The sequence below is a fragment of the Neovison vison genome, chromosome 1 (assembly GCF_020171115.1).
Source record: "Neovison vison isolate M4711 chromosome 1, ASM_NN_V1, whole genome shotgun sequence".
NCBI lineage: Eukaryota > Metazoa > Chordata > Mammalia > Carnivora > Mustelidae > Neogale > Neogale vison.
Genome location: NC_058091.1, coordinates 50,742,166 through 50,762,273, shown reverse-complemented (window position 1 = coordinate 50,762,273; position 20,108 = coordinate 50,742,166). Strand labels below are relative to the sequence as shown.

The 20,108-nt window shown below is 36.6% G+C and overlaps 1 pseudogene; it reads left to right on the top strand.

The window, feature by feature from the left end:
* The window catches only part of LOC122895825, a 33,265-nt pseudogene extending 15,090 nt beyond the window's left edge, over positions 1 to 18,175 (top strand).
* The last annotated feature ends 1,933 nt before the right edge of the window (positions 18,176 to 20,108 follow it).

Here is a 20,108-nt window from a genome sequence, read left to right as displayed (position 1 = left end):
CACGAGTACGCGTGTGCAACCAGCTTCCCTCCCAGAGCTATTTCAAACATTCAGCAATATGTTCCAGTTTACCAAACAATGGGCTGGCACAATGTCCTCCTTCTTATTGGCATTCTGCTTCTATTCAGAAAAGTTCGCTAATGGAGAACATAGCAGCAAGAGCAGAGCCGAGCTATAGTACAAGCCCTTATGTCAATAGAGGCTGGGACATCTCCCCAGATGTGGTTAAGCATGCTAGATCGGTAGTCAAAGACGGGTAAGATCAGTAAAGAAACATACCAACCTAAGGCAGGACAGAGATCATCGATATCTTGTGTCTGATGACGGGTAAGGATGTTTTCTGCTACTGACGACCTAAGACAGGCACGATCTCTGCCATAAAACAAAAAAGGGGGAGATGTTGGGTACTGCCTCTGGCCGGGAAAGTCCCCGCCATTACAAGATGGCGCTTGGCTCACTGCCAGCAAAATACGCTGCAAGTGAACAACGAACTTTCTGGTGAAGCCTGCCTAAAGGAGGACATAATCATTGGCTGTTTCAGATTTAATCAGCATAGTAACAGGACTCTCATTGGCTCTCCCCATTGTTTGGCCCCTTATTGGTCACCCTGACACATATAAGCTAAGGAAGTTGTCGAAATAAAGAGACGAAGCATTAACACCATACCAGGCTGGTTGTCGTTCTTGCGGGCCGAGGGTGACACAAATTTATAGATAAAACAAAAACAGGGACACTAAATGACTTCACTGAGACCTCACAAGCAAATGAGTAGAATGGCACTAAAACGTGGGACCAGTGTTTACAGTAAGCCTCCTGGATGTGGTTTTGAGTTGTATAGTACACATTTATGGAACTTATCTTCTTCCATCCATCCGTCCATCCATCCATCTATACTGTGCTAGGTTTCAGATTGAAACTCCCAGGTGTGTTCCTTCAGGGTATTTGCATCATAAAGAGGACTTTGATCTTCAATTACCAGTATGTCCAAAGTTATTTACAGGAGTCAATCAGTCATTGATTATTCAATAACTAAATGGGAGGGAAAGCCACAACTTAAATCCCCTAAATATAATATTTTCTGAATATAAATTGGAAACGTTGTTACTCTAGCAAGAATAATTCAGTCAAATCAAGTAGATAAATTATAAACTTTGTCCAAATATGAATCTGAGACTGACTAATCTATTAAGTGGCTTTCCAGTAACACAATAGGATAAATTCTATCATCCTGGATAAGCAAGTGTTAAGAAAGTCAGATTTGGTGACTTTTGGTGACAATTTTTTTTCTAACTAGAACACATTTCAAAAAAATTATTCGTATTCTTTACACATTCCTAGAGCATACTTTATAGAGTTGATCATCTCAGAAACAACCCAGTGAATATTAGCATCTGGAAATCCCATTATCTGGCCAGTCCTGACTCCATCATTAATTTCTAATAATTTCAATGATCTCTCACCTCCCATGTAAACATGAGGTGTCATCCCAGGCCACAACATATCTCAGGTTCATTTACACCCATCACAAACTCTCAATAAACATGAGTGTGCCTTTTCTCTGCTATATCCTTCACTTAACAGATTTCTGTTATCTTTCAACTCCATTAGTTCCATGTGTAGTCATAAATCACAGCTAAAAATGTTTATTTTTTTCTTGCCTTCATATTTCTCTCATACTCTATTACTTTTGTTACCCTGCTGTTAAATGGTAGATTAGGGATGGACAAAATATGGTGAAAATACATAAAAAGGGTTTTATACAGATCTTTATGAAAATACTCTAAAACTGGATTTTCAGAGAGTAAGGTTACATCTTATTATAACTTCCAGCTAAAGTAACTAAAATAAAGATTTAAAAAACAGAGCTTTTGAAAATTTCAGAAATATTAAGATTTTTAAAGTACTATAGACCAAATTGGGCTTTAAATAAAAAAGGCTTAACAAACTAAAAATTATCTTATTTAACAAAAAGATTTCAAATGTAAGCTAATTTCTTTTTCTTCCATGTTGTCATTCTCCCCCCATTCTGATTCCTAGTTTTAATTCTAGTTTTATAAATTTACCCCATTCATGATTTATAAATGGAAATGAACCTCATTGAACACTATGCGCTTTTGTGTTCCTGCTGCATTCTTTATACCCCATTCAGGTGTTCATATTCACCAGCTCCTCTTTCTCTCCTGTCATGCACCCAATCCCTTTAATCAACCTTTTATCCCCACCATTCCACAGATGCAAGTGAATTTACTTATCAGATAGAAAGAGAAGATACAGAGCACAAGCAGGGGGAGAGGCAGGCAGAGGGAGAAGCAGGCTCCCCACTGAGCAAGGAATCCAAAGTGGGACTTGATCCCATGACCCTGGGATCATGACCTGAGCCAAAGACAGATGCTTAACCAACTTAGCCACCCAGGCATCCCTAGGCTTTACTTTTTTTAGACAATGTTAGGTTCATAGCAAAATTGAGGGGAACATGCAGACATTTCCCGTATACATCCTATTCCCTCAAGTGTATAACCTCCTCTGTTATCAACATGTTCCCACCAGAATGGTATATTTATGATTGGTGAACCTGACACATCATAATCACTGAAAGGCCATAGTTTACATTATGATTCACTCTCGATGTTGTATATCCTATGGGTCTGGACAAATGTATAATGACGCATCTACCCTAACACAGAGTGCATTTTTCACTGGGCTAAAAATCTTCTGAGGTATCTCTAGTCATCCCTCTCCTCCCAAACCCTGGCATCACTAATCTCTTTATTGTCTCCATAGTTTTGCCTTTTCCAGAATATCAAAAACTGTATGTTGAAATCATACAGTATGTAGACTTTTCAAATTGGCCCCTTTCACTAAATAATATGCATTCAAGATTCTCAATGTGTATTCATGGCTTGATAATTCTTTTCTTTTTAGCACCAGCATTTCCCCTATTGTCCTCATTCCAGGTCTGGCCATTCTAATATGTTTGAATGGCATCTCATTGTTGTTTAACTTCCATTTCCTTCATGAGAAATGACATTGAATATCTTTTCATGTGCTTATTTGCCATCTTTATCTCTTCTTTGGTGAGATGTCTGTTAAGGTCTTTGGACCATTTTTTAAAAAAAACAGATTATTTTCTTATTGCTGGGTTTTAAAAGCTTTTTATGCATTTTGTATGATGATCTTTTTTTTTTTTCCAAGATTTATTTAAATTCTAGTTAGTGGGGCACATGGGTGACTGAGTCGGTTGACTCTGACTCTTTATTTCAGCTAAGGTATAATCTCAGGGTCCTGAGATGGAGTTCCAGGGAGGCTGCTTTCTCTCTGCACCACTACCTCCCATTCATACATACTCTATCTCTCTCAAATAAATAAATCTTATAAAAAAATTCTAGTTGATTACCATATAGGGTAGTATTAATTTCAGAGGTAGAATTTAGTGATCCATCCCTTGCATATAACACCCCATGCTCATCCCAGTAAGTGCCCTCCTTAATGCCTCCCCCTTTACCCCATCCTTCCACTTACCTCCTCTCCAGCAACCCTGTTTGTTCTCTGTTGTTAAGGGTCTCTTATGGTTTGCCTCCCTCTCTGTTTTTACCTTATTTTTTTTCCTTCCCTTCCCCTCTGTTCATCTGTTTTGAAGCCTCCTCACAGATGAGTGATGGCTAAGTAATATTCCATTATATATACATGTTTGAAGATGTGGTATATTTTGAATAATAGTCCTTTATCAGATGGCTTTTGCAAATATTTTCTCCCAGGCTGCAGCTTGCCATTTTATCCTCTTGACCATTTCTCAAAGAGCAAAAGTTTATTTTAATTAAATCCAGCTTATCAGTTCTTTCTTTCATGATCTTGCTTTTTGGCATATTATCTAAAAAGGTAACACCAGTCCCAGGGCATCTAGTTCTACTGTGTTCTTATCCCATCTCTTAACAGCTTGCAACATAGTTGACCAGTTTCTCATGCCCTCTTTATTGAAACACTCCCACTTTTGCTTCTTTGTCCTACTCAATGCTTACTGTAGTCACTTTGCTGTGTCTCCTTTGAGCTTCAAATGTTAGAGTGTATCTCCATTCATCTCTAACTTTCCTCTCATCTGGCCCCATAGCCTTACATTTCATTTTTATTCCTGCTATTCTACATGTGTATCGTGACCCCCTTGTTGAGCTCCAGACTACTAAAACCAGTTGCATACTTGACCTCTCCACACAGATATTCAATAGTCATGGAAAACATGGTCACATTAGAATTATTGATCTCCTAGATTCATTCCTATCCAGTCAGCTGTATCTTAGTAAATGGAAAACCACTCATTGTTGGCTTAAACCAAGAACTAAAAGGTTCTCCCTGGGGTGCCTAAGTGGCTCAGTTGGTTAAGCATCTAACTCTTGATTTCAGCTCAGGTCATGATCTCCAGGTCATGGGATCAAGCCCCACATAGGACTACACACTCAGTACATAGTCTGCTTATCCCTCCCTCCTGCTCCCCTCCATTCACATGCTCACTCTTTCTCCAAAAAAAAGTCCTTGATTTTTAAGTTTTCCTCATATCATTCATCCAATCTACAGAATTCTATAATTCTACATCTAAAATCTCTCTTGAATCCGTCTACTTTTTTTCATTTTCAGCGCTAATACCCCAGTTTTGCCATCAGAATCTCTTTATTGAACTACTGTGATCTTCTCGAAACTTCTGTCTCCCTCCCTATAATCTATTATCGACAGAATAACCTAAATGATTTCATAAAACATAAACCCATATCATGCTTAAACCTCCAACGGTTTCCTTTTGTATATAGTAAAAGATCCAAATCCTTTAATATGTCTCACAAGGCCTTTTATCATTTAAATCCTGACTCTTCTGTGGATGTCCCTCCTTGCCACCATACTTCTTACTCACCTGATAGTTATCTTTATTGTCTTTTATTTCCTTAGACATACCCAACCTCAATCCTGTTTTGGTTTCTTAATTCTTGTTCTTCCTTCTACCAAAAATGCTCTGAAGATTTTCTCACAGCTGTTCCTTTGTTATTAAACTCTGATTTCAAATGTAATCTACTCAGACAGCTCTCTCCCATCACCCACCCCACCCAGAAGCACAGTCATTCTTTTTTTGCATAACCTTTGTTTTCTTCATAGCTCTTACAATGATCTGAAATGATCTTAATTAGTGCTATTGTTATTATTTATTGTCTGTCTCTGTGCCTCTACTAGAATGTGAGTTCCAGGGGGACAAGTACTTCATCTGACTTGTCTTATTATGGTTGTTTGTCCAGCTTCGGGAATAGTGTTTGGCACATTATGGGGACTCAACATTATTATTTTTTCAATGAATAAATGAACTCACTGAATAGGCAAATTGTTAAGGGGCCACAAACTCTATGATCCTTGTTTTTGTAGTGAATCAGGATCTAGTTGAGTTGCATAGGGTCATAAATCAAAGCATCTGAAAGATCTTTATGTCTGTTTGCACACAGAATTGACTTTTTATAGAATTTACAGCCTTAATTAAACTGTGAGACAACAGATACTAGGAAATTGTATTGACTTGATTTTGCAAATGAGCACATTGACATCTATAGAGAGAATAGAGAACTCTTTAATGAAGTCAGGTTTCTGAAGTACTAACAATGTTGTGCTACTATGCTTTTTCTAGAAATGTGGCCATATCCACCGAAATGACACCCATCCCAGTGCAATGTCCAGGAACTATAATCAAGAGCTAAGTTACTGATACATAAGATAGTCCAGGGGTACAGGCTAAATTAAAAGAAGATATATCATTATTTCTAAAACACTGCTTTGATTTTATTATTCCCTCCTCCTCAACCCACAGCAGAATCTATTGACCTCCCTGACTTTGTCAACTAGCATATGCTGGAATTAAGGTTTATAAAAAGTAGTTATTTAATGATATTTGTAAAAGATTTGTAAAAGATTATGACAACATTTATAACTCTATTCTATCTTCAGTTCCAAACACAAGGTGAAAATTAAAGTAAAAACAATGAACAAATTAATTTCAGCTTGGCAATGCTTTTCAATGACTGGATCAATTCTGAACTATAAATAAGTGTTTTTATATGTCTCACAATTTTTTTCTAACTAGAACACATTTCAAAAAAATTATTCGTATTCTTCACACATTCCTAGAGCATACTTTATAGAGTTGATCATCTCAGAAACAACCCAGTGAATATTAGCATCTGGAAGTCCCATTATCTGCCCTTGAGACTTATTATTAATCATGGTGACACAGGTGCTTGCTAAACATTTGGTGGGGGGGAGGTAGGTCTAGAGAATTAGTTGTATCACAGGGAGAAAAGAGTGTGCTTTCGTGTTCTCCCTTGAAAACGTTGAGGGAATGACATCTGGTGCTTACCACCAGGAACAACAGTCCCAGGATGTCAATCCACTGCATGGTTTGCTAGTGTTAGGGTCACCAAGAAGACACAACTCACACAGGCAATGGGTGGAACACCACTTTTCCCACACAGAAGAGAGGCAGAGCAAAATCAACTTTAATAGTAAGCATCAGTACCCCACAGTCAGCAGATCTCATCCCACAGCTGATATGGGAAGAAGGTCTGCATGCATCTTTCTTGTCCTGCAGGTGAAGGGCTGTTTCCCTCCCCTACAAAACCGAAAGGACAACCGTATCAACACACACTTAAGCTGAACAGAAAACTATACAACAGACCTGAACAGGGAAAGATAACTTCCAACCAAAGACAAATTTACAGCTTATGCTATAAGGGCTTTTTATCTTTCTGCAAGGAAATGTTCCGGACCCAAGGCCACTCTTCTGCAGCTATGTTAGGGACTGAAAGACTACTCGCTCATGAGTCCCCAAAAGAAAATGTATTGGCCTAACTCAATGTTATTTTATGATACCTGAGGACAAGAAGGCTAACTGAAGCTTCTTTCTCAAACTCTACCCCCATATATCTTCTCCCCTACTATTTTTCTCCTTTACCATTTAGGAAGCAATAGTGCCTTTCCATACATCTGTTCCTTAGGAAGATTGACAGAGTTACAGAAAAAACACATTGGATTAATGTTCTAAAATATGCTTTTTAGAGTTACAGCAAAGAAAATAGTTTTGAATGACAAACTGTGTTTAGTCTGTACAAGCCAGATGCGTAAGACAGAAAAGTAATTTTGTTTGTTACATTTCTGAAACTTGATTTTAAATATGAAGAGAAAAATACCAAAAACAGTAGAACTTAGGTAGAACTCTCTAAAAATAAATGTACTAGTTTCAGTAATACTAGCTGCTACAACAAACAAACTTCAAATTTATATGGCTTAAGACCACAGAAGTTTATTTCTTGAATGTACAAAAGAACAATGAGGGCGTTTCTGATTGGTACCTGAAGGTGACATGAGTGGAACTATGCTCCCTGTAGTCACTCATGGCTACTGGGCTGATAGAGGAATTGTCTTTTTTAGGCATAGCTCTTTTACTATCACCATAGGTGTTGATGTCTGACCAGTAGGAGGGAGAAGAAAGTGTTAAGATTGTACACTTGTTCCTTAACTGCCTTAAGGGCCTGGGAAAAAAAATTATGTCTTCCATTTCCTTTTCTGCAAGAATTAGTCACATGGCCCTCGTTAGACAAAAGGGGTGCTATTGAATGACCATTTTTCCGGGGACAGTTCTATTCCCTAGAAGAATTTTGAAATAAGAGGTCCACAAAATGAGTCAGTGGTGGTTTCTTCCTAGAAAAGCAAAACACTTGACTCTGTTAACTATTTTATTTTTATATTTTTAGGATTTTATTTGAGAGAGAGAGCATGAGAGAGAAGGCATGAGTAGGGGAGGGGGTAGGAACAGAGAGAGAGGGAGAAACAAACTTCCCACTGAGCAGAGAGTCTGATCCCAGGATCTGGGACTATGACCTGAGCTGAAGGCAGATGTTTAACCTACTGGACCACTCAGGTGCCCATCCCATGTTAATTCTTAATATTGAAACTTTGATAGGAATGGCCAAGAGAAACTGATAGATTTAGGGCTCAGAGAGCAGAGAGTGTTTGTGCCCAACTTCCTGTATGGAACTCAGAGGTAATATAACGTTATTGAACACTCAGTACTAAAATGAGTACCATCAGTGGAGCTGAAATTGTGGTAAAATACTTCTAATCAGACACACAGTTTGAAATAACACTCATCTCCAAACTACCAAAGGTCTATAAAGGTGTAGGAGAGCATCTAAGGTAGCTTATCCTACTCCACACTGATGTAAGGTAGGCTAAAGATGCCTTTCAATTATGAAAAGAATAACACAGAATAAACAGCAGGGGTCTAATGACTGGAGAATGGGGTCCAGCAGACCTTGGCAGCAGGTTTCAGCAGGGCTGGATGCTGACAACCAAAGGAATGGTTGCACTGGTAGAGTTGGGTTTCCTTTCTCTGAGAAAAGAGCTGAGTTAAATAAAGGTACAGAAAAAATAGTAATGTCATTTGACTGCACAGAAGTTTGGTGGTTCAAAATACATGCCTCATACATCTAAATACTGAACACTGCAGCATTAGTAACCATCTCAAAAATCTCTGGGATTTTAATAATTTTCTCCAGTGATGCTTGACAATTAGAAAAGTATACAGTTTTAAAGTCATCTTTCCATTTCAGAATTTTATTTAGTAAGATATTTTAATCATTAAACCAATACTAGATTCTGTATAATGATCAAGTTGAGGCTTACATATTTGAGATCACTGTTCTTTTTTTTTTTTTTTTTTTTTTTATTCCTCTTCCATAACATCTTACTACATTTGGTGTTTTTCTTCCAATTAGGAGCCAAGTATTCTTCCCACTCGACAATCTTTTTAGCTGATTATGAAAGAGTATTTCTCTCATGGCTGGTAACCACGTGGGCCTCTCACTCAACAGCAGCGTCAGTGGCTCTCAAAGACATCTATGGGTCTTGAGGTGTCCAAGCCTTTCTCAGTTGCTTTTGAAAGAGCTTACCTTTCCTTTTTTACCTCCATATGGAGAATCTTTGAATCTGTCCAGGATGTTGCCTTTCTCTCTTTTTCTTTTGGAGTTAGCTCCAAACCGTTGTTTCTGCCATATTCCCACAGCACTTCCAAAGGGTATACCTTAAAGAGGTTTTATTTTAAATCAGACCCTCATATATAGATCCTACAAAGTTAGTGGAAATATGTTTGGACATTTTCTCATGGTGGCAAGAGAGATAGAGAGTTATTCTTCAACAAATTCACTCAAGTTAATATCCACACAGCCTCCCTCATACAATCGCCCATTCCATTTGTATACCTTGAAAACTTCAGGTATTTTCTCTGACCACAGTGATCTTTATTATCCCTTCCAAACCTCACTTTCCTCAACATTGAGCCTTCTTATCCCCAGTGATAGGTTTCATTCTCAAATTGACCTGTCTTGTACAGAAAATATATTTGTAAGAAACACCACTTAACAGACGTTATCATTTCTCTGGGAATTAATTATAAATCCTTACTAAATATCCTTGAAGGCAAAAGCATTTTACATGTCTTTTTTAAATCTTCAAAACAGTTAGTATAGTGCTAAGTTTATATCATCTGGCAGACTAATTAAGTCACACAAAAAAGTGAAACTGAGTGTGACTATGTCAGTATGTTACTGTGGCTCTTTTTGAGGAATAAGGACAGATCTCTAAAATAGGAACATAAAACTCATCAATACAATTATGACATTTCAGGCTTCTGTGCAGAAAAATGGTCCTGCTAACCATGAAATGGAATAGTCTTTAGTATCTAATTAAATGCCTTCTTTGATGAGAAAAAAAGTATGGTCTCAAATTTTATGATTTTTCACTTTCTAGTAAGTCTAGTGTAAAAAACAGATCAATGCAGTATCATGCCTTTTTATTCCCTCTCTGCAGTGAGTAGAACTTGAAATTTCATAGTTTCTTATTGTACAAAGGGTATTTTCAGCCACAACTTAGTTTTTACATTTAGGCCATTGACAGTAACTTCGTAGCACTTGTACATTTCTCTTTGGTTTGTACTGAGTTCCAAATTTCACAGTAAATGTCATTAAGACTTACTATTTCTCACAGATATTTTATGAAATAGCTCCTATGTTTATCATCATTACTTCCCAACAAATTTCTGCCAGTGGTTACTTCAAAGGAATAGCCCCTCTTCAAGGACAGTTAGCTTGGCACCAACTCAGCCACCAACGTTTTGATTTAAAAGATTTAACCAATCCCTGTAAACACTCTTCTCTTCACTGAGATATACATTGTTAGGGAATATAATTAGAATCCTGGCAGAGTTAGGGATTGGTCAGTTGTATCAAAACTCATTTCAAATTCCTTAGGTGGAAGAATTTACTGGTATTAATTTAATTTAATTTAATTTAATTATCTTCTCTCCTCCTTGCTATTATGTTGCCTTCACTCTCTCTGCTATCACAAGAATATGGCTGAAGCACACTTTGGTACCAAGGTGAAAAATTCTAATGAAGTCCTCTTACTGACATTCCATAGATTAAATACTCACTTGTTGCTGACCAAAGGATGACTGGGATGGTGGTAGTAGGTTAATGACAGCACCCCTCACAAACACATTAGACTTGGAATAGGGGTGCATGAGCTTTATTTGACATAACAAGTAATAGAGGGTCACTGTTAGAACTTACAAAAACTTGCAACCAGCAATAAATGTCATTTATATATTGACATAAAGGATAAAATGGTAGTTTTGCTTTGGTTTTGTACTCTAAAAGTGTATTACTTAATTATTGAGTAGCACAGTTTTATAATTAGGTAATTCAAGGAACCAGGAATGAAAGATCACCTCAAATCTATACAGTGTGATGGCTACATTTCTTAACTATTCTGTCTTCATGTTGTAAAGTCACTGATGAATAAAATAAAAATCATTTATAATTTTTTCTATTAAAAAAAATATTGAGGGGTGCCTGGGTGGCTCAGTGGGTTAAAGCCTATGCTTAGGGTCAGGTCATGATCCCAGGGTCCTGGGATTGAGCCCCACATCGAGCTCTCTGCTTGGCAGGGAGCCTGCTTCCCCCTCTCTCTCTCTCTGTCTGCCTCTCTGCTTACCTGTGATCTCTGTCTGTCAAATAAATAAATAAAATCTTAAAAAAAAAAAGCTATTGAGCTTAATAAAGAATTCATATCCTTTGATGGAAAGGTAATGTTAAGTTAAAATGGGCTCTCATATAGATAGCTATTTAGGAGAGCAATAAAACAATGATCCAATGTAAGTAAAAAGCCAGCAAAAGACCAATATTCATATAATAATTTTCATTGATGCTTAATTTACCTCAAAATTATTTTTCTGTTAAGGTCAATATATCCTTTCATTCTAGACAACTAGAATTTATTATCTTAAAATATTAATATAATGAATCACTGAACAATATCTAATAATGATTACTATTATAAGAGAATATTTATCTGTACAACACTATAATATTTTTCTCCTTCACCTAACCAGAAAGAGATTTATTTCTCTTGAAAAATGAGAATTTTCATCAGCGTTTTCCAGGTTGTCCTCTCACCAAACACCACATTATTCAATATTGCTGATTACGCATATTTGCAAACATTTAATTTTAGAATATAGTAGATACTTAATGAACATCTTCTTTATTCATCAAGAAATATCGCTGAGTTCTTAATCCCTGAAGGCTTGTCCCAACTGGAGGTAGAGGGATGAATATGAAATAATCAGTAAAGACAAGCAGTGTTCAGAGAAATAGGCTTACTAAATTTACTCTGCCTAAAATTGAGGAACTCCCCCTTAGCAGTTAGCCCTTGCTGTGACTCATACTTAGTCGGGGCCACCAGAGAGCAGCCAGCAAAGGCCCTGCTGTGGTTGCTCTAGTCTACTGTCTTGAGAAGTCTATGAATAGCTCAGTGATATGCTTAATAAAAAGTGTGGATGATGAGGCTTATCTGTCTGCACCATCAAATAAACAATTACAAATTTCTCCTGTGTGTGGTGCAAAACTCACATATTACCCCAGGACAGGGAAACCAATTACAATGAGAAACTACAATCTGGGGTGCCCCCACCTCAATATTGCTGGAGCTCCGGAGTTCCTCTAGACGAGAGTCCTCAGCTTTCCCACATTCTTTTTGAGAACTTTTGATGAGAAGGACAAGCAGAGAAATGGAGGAGGACCTTGTGGGAATATTGAACTTAGATTCACATATTTGCCTTTTTTTCTTTTCTTTTTCAGAGGAGAGATACTGCAGCATGTTTGCAGGATTGGTGGGAATTATTCAGAGAAAGAGATGGTGCTGGTGAAGAAAGGGAAAACTGCAGAGCAAATCTCTGACAAGGTAAGAAAGGACAAGGGGCCCCGAAGCACTGGTGAAAGGTGAGGGTGCAGAGAAGGGAGGGGCCTCTTCCACAGGAGCAGGGGAGGGCAGTGGCAGGGCAGGTGCTGGTACGATCCCCAACGTGGAAATAAGAGGGAGACAGAGCTCCCTTCCAATAGCTTCTATGTTCTTTTACACTGAAGTAGAAGACAGCTCTATCTTCTGCAAGATAAGGAAGGTAAAGAGAGGTTCCAGAAGAGAGGAGAAGGTATGAAATAATCACCCAAGATAGTGTTTCTCAAATAATCCAAGGTAATAGACCATTTATTTTTATTTGCAATCCACCATGAACAAATACTTTCATAAAATAAAAATGAAATACTGGAATATTAAATTTTTTAAAAGTCAGATAAAACTGAAACAAGACTTGTCTAACATTAGATTCAGGAGCATTAAACTTATCCCTTGAAATTGCTCTAAAAGTTTGCAAATTCACTCTCATGGACCACTAATAAATAGCTTATAAAAGAGTACCAGTTTCTGGAAAATACTTTAAGAAGCACAGATCTGGAAGAGAGAGGCTTCAAAGCTTGCTAGGAATGCATTGTAAAATTTCCTGCCAGTGTTACCTAAGTGTCTAAACTAGCTACCCTGAATTATGTTATTTTTCTGTGCAAAATTCAGCTGTTTAGGGTACAGACAAGAAAAAGCTGGATGACTGGATTCCATAGGACTTAAACTACTGCTGGTGGAGAACATCAGAGCTCAAAGATGGCAGCGCTTTTGCAAAGGCCAAATAGACCATGAGATATAAACTGAGCAAAGAGCAGAACGAGGTGTGAGGAGGAATGATGGTTAGTAAGAAAATTATGGGGTTAGTGGACTAGCAGCTTCAATATTGAGGAATCCTATCAGTGGAACTGGATGATACAGGGGTGTTGAGACAGAAAGCGAGATGTCTGAAATCACACTTTCAGAGTTTTTAGGAAAAGCAGTGGCTGAGAGGTCATTTCAGCAAGTAGCAGAAGAGAATTGGGATAAAATATCATTGGAGGGACTCACTGACAATAAGAATGGAATGGAGAAAGGGATTTTGAGTCAAAAACTAAAGACCTTACTGAATGAAGGAAAATTCAGAAAAGGGGAGCCAATTTAATAGTCAAATATCATGAATATCAAAAGAATAGCGAAGTTTTGGCAAGATAGAGTAGAAGAAATTATAAAAATTATAAAAATTAGCAATGTGAAGAAAAAGAAAGAAAGAAAGAAAGAAACTTCACTTTCTGGTCACAGGTACCTGGAGAGTAAAACCAAAACAAAACAGAACAAGTCTTCATTCTGCAGACACAGCTCAGTTCTCAGAACCTTTTAAACACACAGCTCAGTCCTCAGAACCTTTTAAATAACAGAGTTAGAATTCCAGAGGGTACCATGGAGTGTTTATATGTGCTTAGTTCCACAATCATGGCCAGTTAGATCCAAACACCCCTCCCTCTTTTTTTGCAATAGAATCAGAGATAAAGCAAAACATACTGCTGATATATATCTTTAAAAAACCAATGTCATGATATATGAGACTATTCTCCTATAATGAAACATGTCAATAAAATGTTGGGATGCTAATAGACTAACAATATTTTATAGAAATTGAATTTCAATAACAAAGTAACTGAAAAAGATTAATCAAATAAATTATGGTCAAAGGTTGACATAGGAATTTCATATGCACTCAAATTAGAGAGTTTCAGCTAAATAAAGTGTGCTTATTCTGACAAAATGGTAAGAGGAACCTTAACTATATTAAGTTTTTCTGTTTATTATTTTACAAATTTTTTAACAATAAAACATGATAAATATGACATACTTTGTTTTATTATTTTAATCATTTATCCATCAAACTATAAAAATAAAATACATATATATATAAATATATGTATAACTGGAGCTTTATAAATGTACCTATAAAACAACAATGATGAATCTCAAGTCCAATATAAAAAGTTAAAACAACTTTTCAAATATATGTTGGAAAAGAGTAGTTTTCTGATTTGAAAAGTGGGATAATAAAAGCATCAAACCTGTAAGATACACAGAGATTGAAATGAGACAATTATTGTTATGTATTGAATATTCACATTCCCAAATCCCTCAAATTCATATTCATATATCTCCAGTGTAGTATTTTCGGAGGGATGGACCTTTGGGTGGTAATTAGGTCTAGATGAGGTCCTGAGAGTGGGGCCCCCAATGATGGGAATAGTATTCTTTTAAGAAGACAAAAAGAGCTCTGGCCAAAAGAGCTTTGACCCTCTGGCCAAAAAGAGCCCAGAGCTCTCCTGCTCTCTCTCTTCCATGTGATGAAAATACAAAAAAAAAAAAAAAAAAAAAAAGCCATCTAAGGTCAGAAGAAGTCCCTTGCCAGCAAATGAATCTCCCAGCACCCTGATCTTGGACTTTTCAGACTCCAAAAGTATAAGAACTAAATGTCTGTTGTTTAAGCCACTAAGTCTATGGAATTTTGTTATGGCACCTCAAGCAGATTAAGACAACCATGTAAAGAATGCGATGGCACGACTAACATCCATTGGCCTATAAAATGTTTCCATTGCATAAAAAATTCAAAACTTTACAAAACACACCATAAACCCAATTATTTGCACTATATAGTTAAGAGCAAGGAGTTATTGTACACTGCACATTATTAGAATAATAATAAAGTAAAAATATTAATAGCACTTGTAGTTACATAGCAGTGACCACATGCCTAGCACCATTCAGATCACTCTACATATATAAAAGTGTTTAGTCTCGTGATAGTGCTACAAAATGGAATGATTAGCCTCCTTTCATGCAAGAGGAAATTTAGGAACAAAGTTTCTAAAAGTTTTACATGCATTAAGCCTTTAACTTTGCTAGCAATAATCAGATATGGTTAGTATTACTGTCCTCATTTTATAGATGAGAAAAGTGAGGAAGTGTTAGCTGACTTATTGATCCATGTTTTTCAACAAATAGATGATGGAGTTGGAATCTGAGCTTACACCATCAGGCTCAGACCTATGTACCTAGTTATTACATATTATCAAGGGGATGATGGTCTGGTCAGATATCTTACAAACCAATAAGAGGACGTTAATACTTTTGAAAAATGGGCAATGAATTTGAACATATAATTCACAAGGGCACACACCTCTTCTCTTCTTTGAAATGCTCATCATGCCTATGGTTGATTGCCTGGATAGCTTTTTGTGCAGAAGCCTGACCCACTAAATACAGAAAAAAAAAATACATTACAGTAAAAACTTGGGTAAAAATAGTAACCTCCCAGATGGGCAAAAGTATTAAAGGGAGTGTTAAAATCTCAGATTGCTTGTCAAACTGAATGGAAATTTTAATTTATTAGAAATGCATACCATGTATAAGATTTTTATTCTTTTAAAATTACTGTTTCTTGTACAAACTCATTTCAATCACTTGAAAATGACTGTGTAGATCACTCTGGACATCACTGGTTAAAAGTGACTGAAATGAAGAAGTTGAAATCTACCTTTTCTACCTTTTAACCCAGACATTTGATCTTCAAATATGCTGGCATAATAAATGATTAATACACCATGAAAGCATCAAATAGTTTACATAAAGTAAAAGACAAAATTTAAATGTTATCTCTTTTCATATCAATCCTTTGAATTTTTATTTCATAATTACTAAAGTGGATATTCACTATATTCTTCCATTACTTTCAAATTATCTCTTACTGATGGGAAAACTCAAACTCTTGCCATCAATATAAAAATATTTTAAAATATGATTCTCTGCTCCTGTCCTTTTGACAGACAGCTGCATCTTCTGGTGCATGTCCCTGAGATGTGGAGGTGAGGGCTGGAGTCAATGGATTTGGCCATATTGAGTGTCTGGTCACCAGGGCTATTTGAACTCTGGCAAAGTGGATACTGTCACCATCGATGACCCAACCCACGGCAAAGTCGACAGCCAAGGGTGAGAACGGAAAACTTGTCATCAATGGAAAGCCCATCTCCATCTTCCAGGAGGGAGATCCTGCCAACATCAAATGGGGTGATACTGATGCTGAGTATTTTGTGGAGTCCACTGAGGTCTTAAACCAGCATGGAGAAGCCTGGTGCTCACTTTAAGGGTGGGGCCAAGAGGGTCAACATCTCAGCCCTTTCTGTTGATGCACCCATGTCTATGATGGGTGTGAGCCATGAGATGTATGACAACTCCCTCAAGATCATCAGCAATGCCTCCTGCACCACCAACTGCTTGGCCCCTTGGGCCAAGGTCATCCATGACAACTCTGGTATCACAGAGGGATTCATGAACACAGTTCATGCCATCACTGTCATCCAGAAGACCATGGACAATTCTTCTAGGTAGCTATGGTGTGATGGCTGAGAGGCTGCCCAGAACATCATCCCTGCTTCTATTGGAACCACCAAGGCTGTATGTAAGGTCATCCCTCAGCTGAATGGGAAGCTCACTGGCATGGACGTCTGTGTCCTCATGCCCAATTTTAATTTATTAGAAACACAGACCATTTATATTATTCTTTTAAAATTATTGTTTATTGTCCAAACACTACAGGTCAGTCGTGGATCTAACCTGCTACCTGGAGAAACTTGCCAAATACAATGACATCTAGAAGGTGATGAAGCAGGCACCAGAGGGCTGCTTCAAGGGCATCTCAGGCTACCCTGAATACCAAGTTGTCTCCTGAACCTTAACAGTAACACTCACTCTTCCACTTTCAATGCTGAGGCTGGCATTGCTCTCATTGACTACCTTGTCAAGTTTGTTTCCTAATATGATGATGAATTTGGCTACAGCAGTTTCCTTGTATATAGGGATGCTGGTAGAATATTTTCTTCTACAATTCAGTCTTTTACTTCAATTCCTGACACAGAGATCCTTAATCCTTTGGAACTTCTTGGGTAATAATAGCAGTGTCTTTGTTCTAAAGACGTAGATCTTGGATAGGGACTGGTCACCAGAAAGACCAAGCCATGACTGGAAGCTTGCAATTTTCAGTTCCACATCCCATTCCTCAAAGATGGGAGAGGGACTAGGAGTGGATTTAATAACTGATCATGCCTGTGTGATTGAGCCTCCATAAAAATCACAATTTATCTTTCATCCTTACCAGCCAATAAAATTGTTTTATCAACGTAACCAGTTGCCTTCATCTTTTTAGATGTAATGGTCAATGTATTGCCTTTTTCTAAATGGAACTCTTGTAAGATTTGAATTGAGATGTAATTTTTCTTTTAAAAAATCTTTATTAAAATATAATATACATATCAAAAACCTGACCATTTAAAACATACAATTCAATTATGTTAGCATATTCACAATGTTAGCATATTCACAATGTTATATAACCATTACCACAGTCAATGTAAGAATATTTTTATTATTCCTGAAAGAAATCCCCTAGCTATTAGCACCACCCCTGGCCCCATGTAAGCACTAATCACTAATCTCCTTTTTGTTAGTATAAATTTGTTTATTCTTAACATTTAATATAATAGAGAATCAGGGATGCCTTCATGGCTCAGTTGGTTAAGCATTTGCCTTCTGCTCAGGTGGGATCAGGTCCCATGTCCAGCTCCCTGCTCAGTGGGGAGCCTGCTTCTCCCTTTCCCTTTACCTCTCCCTCCCCCAACTCATTCTCTCTCATAAATAAATAAAATATTTAAAAAATATATAAAGAGAATCATACAATATGGGCAGTTTGCAACTTGTTTTTTAACTTAGCATAAAGTTTTCCAGAATTATTGATGTTGTAGTACATATCACTATGACATTCCTTTCTTGGTCTAGTAATATTCCATTGAACCAGTTAGCTTTTTACACATAATCAACTAATTTTGCCTCCAAAGTCATTTGTCTCTCCTTCTTGCTAACAATGGAAAAGAAAAGACAAATGTTAAGGAAAAAGCACGTGGAAATAGATTAATGGGATAATCAGCTTCTGAATAATCGATTCTAATTGACATCTTTAGGCTCTAGGTGAATTCACATCTGGAATAGATCATTGAAATATTTTGTAAATCCTCCTCTTTTTTTCTATCTTCGCACATTCTCACAATTATAAGGAAATATTTATTTGGTGCTTTACTCACAAGTGGTAACTTCAGGTTGTTGTATAATTAAATACATTTCTCTACCACTAAAAAAAATTAGAGTTTTCAATCTTGTTTACTTATCCAGCATGTAAAAATTCCTTACCCTTTACCATTTTATGCATAGAAACTCAGCTTTTCTGATAAGAGTTCTGGTTTTGTCTTTTCACAGAAGTATCTATTTTCTAATTCATACCATAATTACTTCATCTTCTCACTCTATATTTGGTTATAATTAGCCAATATTTCAACAGTGATAAATACCTCTCCTCCAATTTCCTTTCTAACTTTCCAATTTACTTTTACCGTAGATTTTGTGTTTTTTGATGATTATGAATTAAAAAAAGAATCACTGAATACTGAACTGAATTTGATATTATAACACAGTTAGCAATATTCACTGGAATATTCCCTAAAGTGTATTATTCAATCTAAGATATATAGACATTTATGAAGACATTATTTCCTGAGAAAAAACAATTAAGTTGGTACTGAGAATTTCACATAAAGTTACCTCATTTGGGAACCCAAAATGAAAATTCTATTGTGAGAATTATTTGAATAAAATGTTTACCATCTACTTCACAATTAATAGCTAATTCTTAATACCAGTGATTGACTAATAACCCATTATACTGATACTCATGTTCCTTTCAAAATCAATAGAAAAATTGCTGTTTTATAAACTGGTACTTTAATAATTAACTGGCAATGAAAAGTTCAGTTTTTTTCTATAAAGAGTCGATAAAGTTCCGAGTTACATTAAAAATCTCAAGGAAACTATCTTTTCTATTGACTAATTCCGAGAACTATTATTTAACATACTACAGTGAAGATTTTTTCTCATTTTTCCTCACACTTGGAGAAAAGCTAATTATATTCTTTTGTTCTTACTTTAAAATGTATTTAGGGGCACCTGGGTGGCTCAGTCAGTTAAGTAGCTGCCTTTGGCTCTGATCATCATTTTGGAACTCGAGCCCCAAGGCTGGCTCCCTGCCCAACAGGGAGCCTGCTTTTCCCTCTCTCTCTCTCTTTCTGCCCCCCCCCCAACTCATGCTCTCTCTCTCTTGCTCTTGCTTGCAGTCTCAAATAAATAAATAAACATTTTTTCTTTTTCCTTTTTATTTATCTTTTAAAATATTTTATTTATTTGATTTTTTGACCCTGGGATCATGACCTGAGTTTAACCGACTGAGCCACCCAGGTGCCCCACAAATAACATCTTTAAGAAAAATGTATTTATTTTCCTTTTGGTAGGAAAACTTTATAGCTACCTTCTTTTAAAAATACTATAAAGATTTTATCTCATTTGAGTTATGTTATATTCTGTATTTTTAAAACAGAGTATTTCTAAAATATGTTTTTAACTCTTTCAACTAATTTTCTTTGTTCTAATGAAATAAGAACCTAATTCTAAGTACCTGATAATGTGTTGCTGTAAATTCACTTAGTGCTTGTGTTTACCTGTTTCAACTGCCTTCTTCAGTCATGAATCCTGTAACATAAATACCAATCTTTCTTTCAGAAGCTGCCTACAAACTACCAAATATATCTATGAATTGTACAGATTGACCCTACTGACTGTACCCACAAAGCCGGATATTTGAAAATTATATTATCAATTATATTACATTTACCTGATGTATCATAGCTAGCAAGAATTAGCAC